The following is an 11,517-nucleotide window of genomic DNA, read 5'->3' as shown; positions in this document are numbered from 1 at the left end:
TCACACCACATGTTGCACCCTTCTTCACGCTCGACGGAAGAGACGTGGTGCATGCAGTATGCGCGCACACTCATGTCGTAGCATTATGTCAAGCTTTTTAGGGAATCATCGAGCATTTAGGCATAATTCAAGCAATTTTTATCGGCGGAAAATACCGTCAGAAAAATCAGATACCGATAATATGGTGCATCCCTACTATAGAAAACCTTTTTCCCTCTGGGATACCCTTTAAAACAGACTGCGTCTTATATTCTGGATTTTACGGTACTTCAACAATATGAAATCAGTTAAACTCACAGTTATAACAGATGTGATGAATTACTAAAAATTATGGTTGTGCTTCCTTTTAATTCTTTTCAATGTATTTAATTTAATGCTTTCTCCTTCCTTTTGTAAATGAAGTCTTTAACCAGTTTCATTTCATGTTTCATTAAAATATATCCCATGTGACACAGCTCAGTGGCTGGACAGTACACATAAATATGACTTAAACCTACACACAATTCTTTTTACTCGCTACATTTATAGGATTGTAAAAGTCATTTTAATGTTAATCAACTGAGTTGTCCTGATGCTTTCTGTATGTCCAGCCACAAGTAGCTCCATGTTATGTCATGACTCGTCCCTGTTGGACTTCATGTATTAAGCTCCCATTTATTTATTCTTTGTAGTGTCATTTTACCTGTAACGATGCCTCCGCCTTGTACTGCTCACATGTACGATCACTGATTTGAATGACAGCCATACCTGTATAAGCAGATTAGTTTTATCTGGTTTGTAGGGCTGCAGTTCACACGACTGCAACTGTGTTTACTGTTAATTACTTTGCAAATTTCTGGTCTGAATGGTATTTTAGAATGTAAATACTCCTGTACATAGAGGTTAATGGACATTTAAAAATGCTTAGACTACTTTTTTCCCTGAAGCTGATATTTTTATTTTATACAATATTTCTGAGTTGTCATTTGGAGAAATCGCAGGAAGAGGAAAAAAACTGTTTGTACCCGTTTCAAGGACATTGTCTTTGGTTACATGTAAATAGTTGTATCTTAAAACGAAAAAAAAAAGTTGCTACTTTCAGTACACTCCCTATGCGTTTTTCTTCCTTGAATATTTTATAACAAAAGCTTGGTTTTCTTTCATTTCCACGCTTGTGAGTTGAATTTTTTTTATACATTCAGAGCCACGGGAGGTAAACACTTTAGCAGACAGAAGAGACGTTTAGTTTTTCTTTTATATTCAGGCGCAAAGCCACCGCTGAATGCTAAACTTTCTATTCCAGCTTGTGTCTACGCCAGAGACAACTCTACAACACTATGAGTGAAAGTGTGTGTAAGGCGTGTGGGTGCGTTTCTGTCTCCTCCCTGACAAACTGGCTGGGATGAAGTTAGAGTCCAAAGCGTGGTCGGTATACTTAACAGCACTCAGCGGTGACAGCTTGTGGACACGGCCCCTCAGCCTGACTGACTGCTGCATAATGGAAACAAAAGATTCTGGTTGCACTTGCTAGCAGAGAGTCAAACTTACAAATAGCTCAGGGGGAGCCTTGGGAACGCAGCGAAACGCTATCTGCTAATGCTGATTCCATACAGGCGACGGCTGTGTCAACCGCGATACAACAAGCGGGGACAAATGCAGGCTTTTAATCTGAAACGCCGAGCAGCGACGAGGCGAGGTAACAAGTTTAGCAAACAGCGCACAAATAACATGTAATTACGTCTTAATGTCTCGTCTCAACATGTAAATATGTGATTAGACTGGCTGTAGAGCAGATTTACTTTTCTACCGAGCAGGAGTCGTGCATGTAGGTGACAGCCACATTTGCCTTTTATCCTCCTCTATACATAAGACATGACAGTTCTTCAGTTCTAGAGAGGGGGAGAGACTTCCACCTCCCTGGGATGATCAGTGGCGAGGAAGCGGGTGAGAGTAAACAAGAGGTGGGGAAAATCCGCAGTGTTTCCTATATGTTAACAAGATTGATGGGATGTCCTCCACTTAGAGGGAGAAAGCGAGGGAGGGCAGAGGGAGGAAAAGGATGCAGAGCACAGCGGATTAACGTTTCCTCACCTGTCAGTCAAGAGCCTCTCAGTGAAGCAGCACAGCCCGAGGGGGGAGAACAGCAACTGAATTTTACAGCTTCCCCTCCATTCATCCTTTCATCTCCCCTTCGTCTCTGCCCGTATCCCTTTTCCTGACTCGACTAATTTGTCTTTTCAGCGTCCCCTCGCCCCCCCGTGCACATGCTGTTTTACTTTTCTATAACCGGTTGTGTGCTGGCGTTTCTTCGCTAGATTCACTCGAGCAGAAACGACTCCATCTGATGTTTTATCTCCCGATCGTGTTGCGAGTTGAAAGACTGAATTGTTGATGAATCTACAGGTGTGAATGTTTGTGTTTTTATCTTCTTCTACAAGGCCCTGAATGCCACTAGGTGGTGTGAGTACTCAGCCTCTGACCGCAGAGCCTGAGCTGAAGAGAAGTGTGCAAACCCAGACACACACGCACACACACACACTCAAGTATCTTCTCATCAGTGGTGTTGCCTACTGATTCCCCTCAAGCTGTAAGAACTCTGCCGTCTTTGGAGACATAAACGCCCTCGTCTTACTGGTGCAGTCACATGCACGCGCGCACACACACTCTTCTGAAAGCGGTGAAACATTTATGAGAATCAATCGTTACTTTGCTGACCATCAAAAACCCTGATTCAGTCAATTTAAATTAAGCTGTCACAAGAAGGAAACACTTTACCCCCTGTGAACATGAAACACAGAGGCATTCGTCTTTTAATTCGGCACAGCTCTGAGTGCTTTTCATGACAGTTATGTAAAAAGAAACTTTGAATTTAGAGAAGTTTTATTCATATCACAGGATGTCTAATGTGTGGGCGTTTAACAGATGTGATTCTTCAAGGATGCGCCCTCATAGATCAACTAGAGAATTTAGACATGGATAAAAGCTTTAAATGGTACTAAAGATGTATTCAGAACCGTCCTGAAGTGCTGCATTTATATTTTGGCTTTGGAAATCATCGGTGTGTTACTCTGACTTTCACAGTCCATCTGTTGCTCTGATGATGCATTCAGATCATGTCTGTAAAGGGAAAGATTGGAAAGTTATTGACAAGTCTTCACCTCATAGGACAACTCGACAGTTTCGTGACTGCAGAGTTAATCATGTCAGAGTTTAAATGTAATCTGCATTAACAAATACAGCACTACATGGACAAAGTTTGATTTATTTACATTAAACGCAATCTCGGAACGCGTTGGCTGTAGTCTGACGACGATATAGCCTCTGGGGACAACGGGGAACATTCCAGGCTTGTAACCAGCAGTTAAGATTTCAATTTCCGCGTGCTGCATTGTTTACAGAAAAAGAAACCGTTGTGATTAACTTTAATTAACAGGTCTTCCCTCTTGCCGAAATGTCAACATCATGATGCAGATTTGTCAGGTGTAACCTCAAGAGGAGAAGAACACAATTTAAAAGGCTTAATTGTTGAACGGTGGTCGGATTGATCCTTTCTGATGCATTCGAGGAAGTCGGGAAATCTGAATACTGAACGGCTTTCGTGACACAGCTTCAAGGGAATTTATCTCAAATTGAATTTTAGATCTAGAACGGATTGTTAGCTGTTAGCATGCAGATGTTTGTTTGTAGAGATTAATAAGAGGGTAAATCCTCATGAAATGACCGCTGATGGGAGCCGGGATGTTATTACAGCGCGTTACGTTCCACCTGCTTTTGTTCTCCACAAAGACTGTTTTTCCTACATATGCCACAGCCTGCTGATACTGATTGGTCCATATAACTGAGACTACAAGCGTATTGCAAGCAGAAACCAGAACACTTGCCATCCCTAAAATCCACATCCCTGCCTACTGTAAATAGAGATTACATGAACGAGACACTTTGGCTGATGTGAGGTGTCCATTTCAGTTCCATTTAAGTTCCCAGTTGGATATCGGAGCTCTCCCAGCCATCATAACATCCTGAGAGTTTGTGTGAATGCAATTTAACATTCTAAAACGTAATTGCAATGAATCTGATACCACATGACTGCAGCGTAATGCAGCCCGTTGATCCCTTCTGAATATATACATATTTAAAAGCTACTCACAAATTCATTTTCAAAAAAGAAATGTTCTAAACAGCCTGGGAGCTGTGGTTTTTATCAAACATTATTCAAAGAGAATAAAGTAGTGCAATTCTCAGGGACTATTTTATGTTGTTGTTATGATTTGGAGGTTGATATGGGATGGACTTAAACTACTAGCCAATGTTATCTTAATGAAGGGACCTTTCTGACTTTAGACTAGTACTTTTGATGACTCACTATGGCACAAACTTCATTGGATTTTTTTGACAATAAGAAAAATATAGAAAATCTATGTTTAAGGAGACCACCTCAACAAATAACTGAATGTTACACCTGTCTGGAGGATTTATCGTTTTAAAGGTAGTTATGCTAACGGTGGCTAGCATTATTTACTTATGTTCCATGGTGGGATGAGCTTCTTTTCTGTAAGCATACTGTGTAGTCGGCTTTATTAAACGTTTTTGCAAGGACATAGGTCTGAAAGTTCTTTAAGATGTTGACTTTGACGGTCAGGTTAGTTATATATAATGTATGTATATGTGTATAATAAAGCTTTTACTGTTTTCTATCATTCAGGACGTTCTGTGTAGGCAAAAATGATTGCTCAGTACACCTGGACACACAGCTGCTCCTCATCAGTAATCAAGCCAGCATATGAGCCTCCTCTCCTGCTCACACACTCGTTGCCAGATTGTTCTTTGCCCTCTCATGCAAGACTTTTCGACACTCTTCTTTGGCCTGATTCCCTGTTGCCGACCCTGCCTGCCTCTGACCTGCCTTCCTTGTCGTAACCCCGGAAATCACCCCAGCCTTCTGACCTCGGGTTCTGCCTCAGCGTTCCTCGTTTCTGTCTGCCCTCTCCCCTTGGCTATCTGGTGTTTTCCTGCATCGACACGGGTGAGTTTTCCTGTCTGCCTACTTGTGTATTACCGTGGCTCAGAGACTCTGACCGCGTCGCCACATTGGCTCCTCGAATCTCCACCAGGCCCTCCCCCCTGCTCCCTACAAACCTTTTGCTCCCGTCTTCTAATGAATGCTTACCTTGTTCTGGAGCCTCTGCTTCCCTGACCATGTCTCCTGCCTGCTCCTTCATGGTTACATTGCACTGTTTTGATCTGTTGTTTGTGTGTGAGCCACCACCTCAGCGCACTCACCTGTCTCCTGGTCTGGCTCACCCAACCCAGCCCAAGCTCCCGGCCCAGTCCTGACTGTTACAGCTCTTAGCCTTATTTTTAAACTGAACTGTATTATAGCCTGACTGTTTGTACCCACTGAAGCCAAAAGTAAAGGTATTACTTTCGATTCCACCTCTGGAGTGTGTTGCATTTGAATCCAAACACCCCCTGTGCCCTTAATTCAAACCGGCGGCACCTGTTGCATTAGATTTGTCCACTTCCAGCTCGTCTTCCTCAGAGCAACCAAGCTTGACTGCTACACCCTCTCAGTTGCTTCCAAAAACCACAGTCTCCCCTTCTCCAGGCTTGACTGCTTCTCCTCCCCAACAAGATGCAACTGCCATATCCTCCTCTGTTGTTCCTACGGCCCAGGAGACTCAAAGTCCCAAGACTAGTCCTGAATAAAGTAAAATGTCCTCGCTGCAAACTCACTTTCTATAAGAAGAACATGGACAAACATATCCAGAGGAAACACAATGAAAAAATCAAAGGACATAACCGAGGATCATTTAAAGGGTGTCTGTGTAGATGCTACAAATGGCCTATCCGCTGTCCAAAAACCACGGCATGGCATCTCTGTGCCACGTCAAAAACAAAGCCGTGGGTCAAGTCCATAAAGTACAGTGTTAGCGGGAGGAATGCAGGCAGTATCATCTAATGGCAGTTGGGAGTGGATTAACATTTAGGCACTGTGAACGCATCCGCTCGGTGGAGTACTGCACAGAAACGGCGACAGATGAATTTCTTCTTCTTGTCTGAAACAGTGGAATTAAAATTGTTTGGCGAGGCTAAAAAGGCAACCTGCCTGAAAAGGCAAATAAGTGCCCAGGCGACTCAAATGCCTCTGTGTGTTCAAATATCCCTTCAAGAAGCCCTGAAGCAGTGTTGTTTTTCTATCCATGAGCCGACTTTAAACCACTGATCCACCTTGGAAGGGTCACAGTGACATGCAGTTCAACAGATAAGTTGTCCTTGTGCCGAACCAAGAATCTTGTGTACACAAAAACATAAATAAATGGCATTTATTTCAAATGAACCGAGATGTATTTAATACAGAGACCGCCTGTATAACTACACCTCTTCTCCTCAGCAGTCCCCAGGTGGTGGAACGAGCTACCAAACTCCATTCAGTTCGCAGAGTCCCTCTCACCTTTAAGCAGAAGCTTAAGACCCACTCTTTCATTAACACCTCTGACCTTAATGATATTGATGCTATTGATGATGATGACAACGAGGATGTAGTTTATGCTGACTAGGATTTTCATGATGATGATGATGACTATGATTATATATAGTATTATATTTTATTTATATATATATATATATATATATATATATATATATATATATATATATATGTATATGTATATATGTATATATATATATATATTTTATTTATATGTATATATGTATATATATATATGTATATATATATATGTGTGTATATATGTATATAAAAAAAACGCCCTATACACTGCCTGCTGGCACCAGTGTCCAATCGCACTTGAAGCTGTTTGTTGGCACTTACTGACCTCGTTCGTCTTGATTGTTACTTGTGTTGTATTAACGTCAGATGTACGTCGCTTTGGACAAACGTGTCTGCTAAATGAAATTGTAACATTGTACTTGGAAAGGTCTCCAGGTTTGCAGTATGAGTAGCAATGGCGAGTAGCCAGTTCAATATAAATGACTAAAACGCTTAAACTGGAAGTGTCTGCCTGATTTTATTTCGTAATGTTTTGCATGCTTGTTTTTCCCGTCCTGACAGAGGAGGTGGTCTGACAGTGAGACTGCAGGTGTACTGCGTTGTGGAGTAGCTCTGACCTGTACTTAACAACTGTCGTTTAGTGATTGAACTTTCCACCAATGCTGTTAAAACCAAGAACAACTTTTTCCCCTCGAACTCCTGCTCCTAAATGTGTGCGTCAGGACAGATTAAGTCAGAGTGTAAACGCTGAAGCTGAACTGAGCGTATTATCCTGAAACTGCAGGAGAACCTCGAACCAGCAGTGAGCATCACTCTGTCAACTGAAAGAGGAACTTTGCACTTGACCACACTGCGGAGCGCTGAAAGAGCCGCCAGCCTCTGATTTATGTACAAGCTTTAGATTATTTTGCTTTTACCACAAAGGATTTATTCAAACTGTTTGTCCACGGGCGCTGCCCCATTCTGCTGCCACAGCACACTGTGCTCTGCAGCCTAAATGGATACTTTCCCTGGTGTCTTGTTTGCTTGTGCACACACAAACACATTTGCAGGTACACACACAGCCAACCGAGCGTATGAAAAAATACAAACAAGCCTGCATGCACAATGGAGGAGAAAACAGTGAATAAAGGCACAACAGAATGTACACGCGGATCTCATCAAATGTACAAATATTTTCACTTGTTACAAAGCGGAGCCCTTGCTGCGCACACACGTGCAGGTAGCGCCTCTTGTTTAATCCCACCCCTTGAATCATTGAGTGGCAGGGCAGAAATACTCACCGGCCCATCTGTATTGCTGGGTGTGCGTGACCTGCACTCTAAAGGATGGGCTTTGTCCACGGGCGAGCCAGATGACGAGCGGAGCTGAGTGTTATGGTAGTACTATTCCGCACTGCCTACTGCCTTGTGCTGTCCTCCACCTCCAGGCTCAGTCAGCCTTCTCTCTGTCTGTGGCGTCAGGGTGGAGGCTGATTAGTGTTGTTTGGGGTCGCTGGGGTTTCTGTTTGCATGTGTGTGTTTATGTCTATCCATCTGAGTGTGTCCATTAGGCCCGGAAGGAGTGTTTGTTTGGTACGTTAAGGCGACAGAGGATGGTTCATTTGAGACGGACATCAGTGCAAGTCTTCTTCACTTGAGTGGAAGCTCTCGGGTCAACTGCAAGGAAATAGCTTAATTTCATTGCACAGCACAAATAACTGGCCCATATCTCTCTGCATACAAACACCGCATACCCAAACACTCGCAGAATACACATCCACAAATCAGCAGCTGAATAATATTCTCTCTTTTTTCTTTAGTGTTTTCATGTTTCCTTTTTTTTTTTTTTTTTTTTTTTTTTACACGACTGATTCAGAGGCGGGTTGGTGTGAAAGGAGAGTAAGTGTGTGGGTCGGGTTGTAGCAACGTTATGAGGAGCTCAGGGACACACGCTCATTCAGAGATCTGTGTGTATGTGCGTGCGTCGGCCCTGGGAACATAAGATCAAGGGAGAGATGGAGAGAAATGTTTCCAACAGAGGGAATATGATAATAGTAATTTGAAATTTGACATGTAAAGATTTCTTCGGCTGTGTTATCTATATTGCAAAGTTTTAGCAAACTAAGCTATGCATGCAGAACGTTTGCACGCACGTAAGCCTGCATTAATGATTAAACCTTTATTTTGAAAGGTCACCATGGAGACATGGAGATGAAGATCCCTGGCCACTGCCAATTGAATCAGGCAGTTTCCGTGTACCTGATCTTAGATATCATAATCTTCGAGGTATCTCTCCTGCATGGTGCCCGCCTGCGGCCTACTTTCATCTATCCTCCCATATTTAACTACTGAAACACATTTATTATCACAGTGGACAGTAGATAATAGCATTGCACTTATCTATAGTTGAGGATCTAGGCTATAAGAAGGTATTTTCTTTTTTTAATAAAGGGGTTCACAACTGGAGACTGTTGGATAGTATAACCTTTAGTCTCTATATGCATCAAACAGCACTGACTTCAGGATTGTAATAAGAATTGTTCTCCGTCGCCATAAAAGACATTTCAGAGACGTCTTCACAAATTAACAGGTCATGAACGGAAAACTAAATATAGGCCGACAGCAAAATGTACCCCCGTTATCTTTATGAAATATTTGGTTCTAGTATCAACCACACACAAGGCTACTATGCTAGCAAGCTGAGAGCTAGCAGCTAATGTCTAAGCTAGCTCATAATATGCTAGTGCTAGTCCGTTACAAGCTCTTTTTTTTGTGTCTGTACTGGCTTTTTAAACGATTTAAATAGTTCAGAATCAAATTAAAGACGGGGAACAGCTAACAGTCATTACCTGTCGGTTAGTAAGTTTGTTAGCTTAGCTGCTAACGCTTGACAAAGACATTTAGAAGCTCATTACCTAGATGGTAAAGGCAGTAATACATTTACAAGCAACAAACTTAGCTTAAATAAGTCGTGAATGTGGGATAAAAAGGTTTACAAGCTCATAGCTTAGTTGGTCAGGGTAAATTCAGAAGCTGGAACGCTGTTAAACTTATCTAAGTGTAGTTTAGCTTAGCTGGTAGCACTTTTGATAACAATGACGTTTAACAACAGCTAAGTTGCTAAAAGGACAAATACGTGTGCTTGTTAACTTGGTTGTTAGCCAGCCTTTATATCCCAACTATCTTTCTTTTTCCTCCAAGAAAGTACACATGCCTCCCTCTAGCAGACTGGGTTACAGTGGCTACTATGCCAGTGTTCAGAGATGCTAAAGGTGTGGGATGCAGCTAATGCAAGTGGCAGGGTGTCAGTACACTTGTTATCTTTCACCTGCAACGCACTGCCTCTACCTGTGCCTGGCTGACAGCTACCCTTCAAAACTGCTGCGGATGGCTGACTTTTGTGTCCTTTTGTTACAGCATATCTGCTGTGCAGCCGATACTGCCAGCCTTATCTTTCCTATCTAAAACAATCGCTACAGTCATTGAAGTTTCCATATCTGTGGCGTCTGCTTTAGACCATCACAAGAAGCTGCTCTGCTGTTAAATACGCCGGCATGAGGGATCTTTGCTGTTTTTATCCGTTAAGTTAAGTGTGTGTGTTTTGGTTAGTGGAAGTGGCTACGGCGGCTTAGAGATGGAGACACGTCGTCCATCTTTATATACCGTCACTGATAACGACCATCAATAAACGCGTGTCTCATTACGTCATCTTAAATTTAATTTATGTTTAGTTTAGACACTATTCTAGAATCAATACAGTAAGTTTTAATAAAGTCATTTATTCAATCTGTCACTCAATTGTTTTGATTGAAATTAGCAGACAGATAGATGGTATGTGTCACAGCAAGGAGCTAATTCAGAGCCAACAGCATTAACAGTTTTTTGTTGATTTAGCGCCTGTGACTGTAATGAGGTGTTAATTGTTGGTGAAACCCGCTAACATCTTGCCGCTTGCCTAATATATATGCATGTTAAATCTTTACCCACGAAAACCATGACAAATCTATTTGCAGTAGCCACATTTCACATCATTAGTCTCTTCCTCTTTCCTTTATGATACCACTTTTTCTGCACTGTTTCTCTCCTACCGGCCTCTGACTGTCTGTCTCCCCACTCCTTTTGTCTGTCCTCTTCTTTCCTCTATCTTAAATATATTTCTTTTTCACTCTGCCTGTTTGGATTTTGTAGCTGGAGATCCTAGTGATTAACTGCCAGTGTGAAGCATATGAGGGCATGCAGGCACAACTAGCAGAGACCCCTGTGGCTTCAGAGAAGCAAAGGAAAACATCAGCAGCACAGGCCTCTGAACGCAGTTTGAAGACCCCCCTTTTTTTCCGATCTAATGGTCCCTGTGATACTTCCCCGGAGGCTGTCATTCAGCAGGACGTTCAATGCAACACTAGGAGATGACCAGGCAAAAAGTGCTTTTGACACTGAAGATTCATTTTGTGGCAAACTTTTGGTCCTATTACAGGCTGCTTCAGCAGTTTCAGAAGCCACTTGCAGATGTATTTATACTTAGACCCAAAAACAGAGAGGAGGCCGGCTCTCGCACATAAGTGGCCCAGATAGAAAAAAACTAGCTGTGTCAGACAGAGCAGCTGAAGTTAGCACATTTTTAGTCTTTTGTGTGTGCGTAGGAAGTAAACCTGACCTGAAAGACTCATTATTTGCATTATCTTGCATAATTGAATCTCTGAGTAATTTGGAAGGAATTAATATTAATCCTTTCCTGTGGCACGGCTGTAGCACCATGAGGGGAACACAGAGAACCACAGGAGAGAACACGCCGAGATCCTCTTCAGGTAACATATTCAGCGTGATAGGGAAGGCGGCGAAATGATGCTTTGCAGAGTTTGATTTAAGAGCCCCTGGCATCCTGGGCAGAACGATGCTGGTCCAAATCAAGGGCATTTTTAGGTAAAATGTACACATTTGGACTGTTTTACTACAGTTCAGAAAAGAGCAGCAGTAAGTGTAAGTTGCCTCGTGACAAGGGAGCTTGTAAACATGCCCTCTGAAATGTAGGCCACAGAGTACAGCCAATTT

This window comes from Semicossyphus pulcher, unplaced genomic scaffold, assembly GCF_022749685.1.
Source record: "Semicossyphus pulcher isolate SPU_LCO1_2020_fin unplaced genomic scaffold, fSemPul1.0.p SCAF_12, whole genome shotgun sequence".
NCBI classification, from domain to species: domain Eukaryota; kingdom Metazoa; phylum Chordata; class Actinopteri; order Labriformes; family Labridae; genus Semicossyphus; species Semicossyphus pulcher.
Note: the sequence above shows the minus strand (reverse complement) of the source record.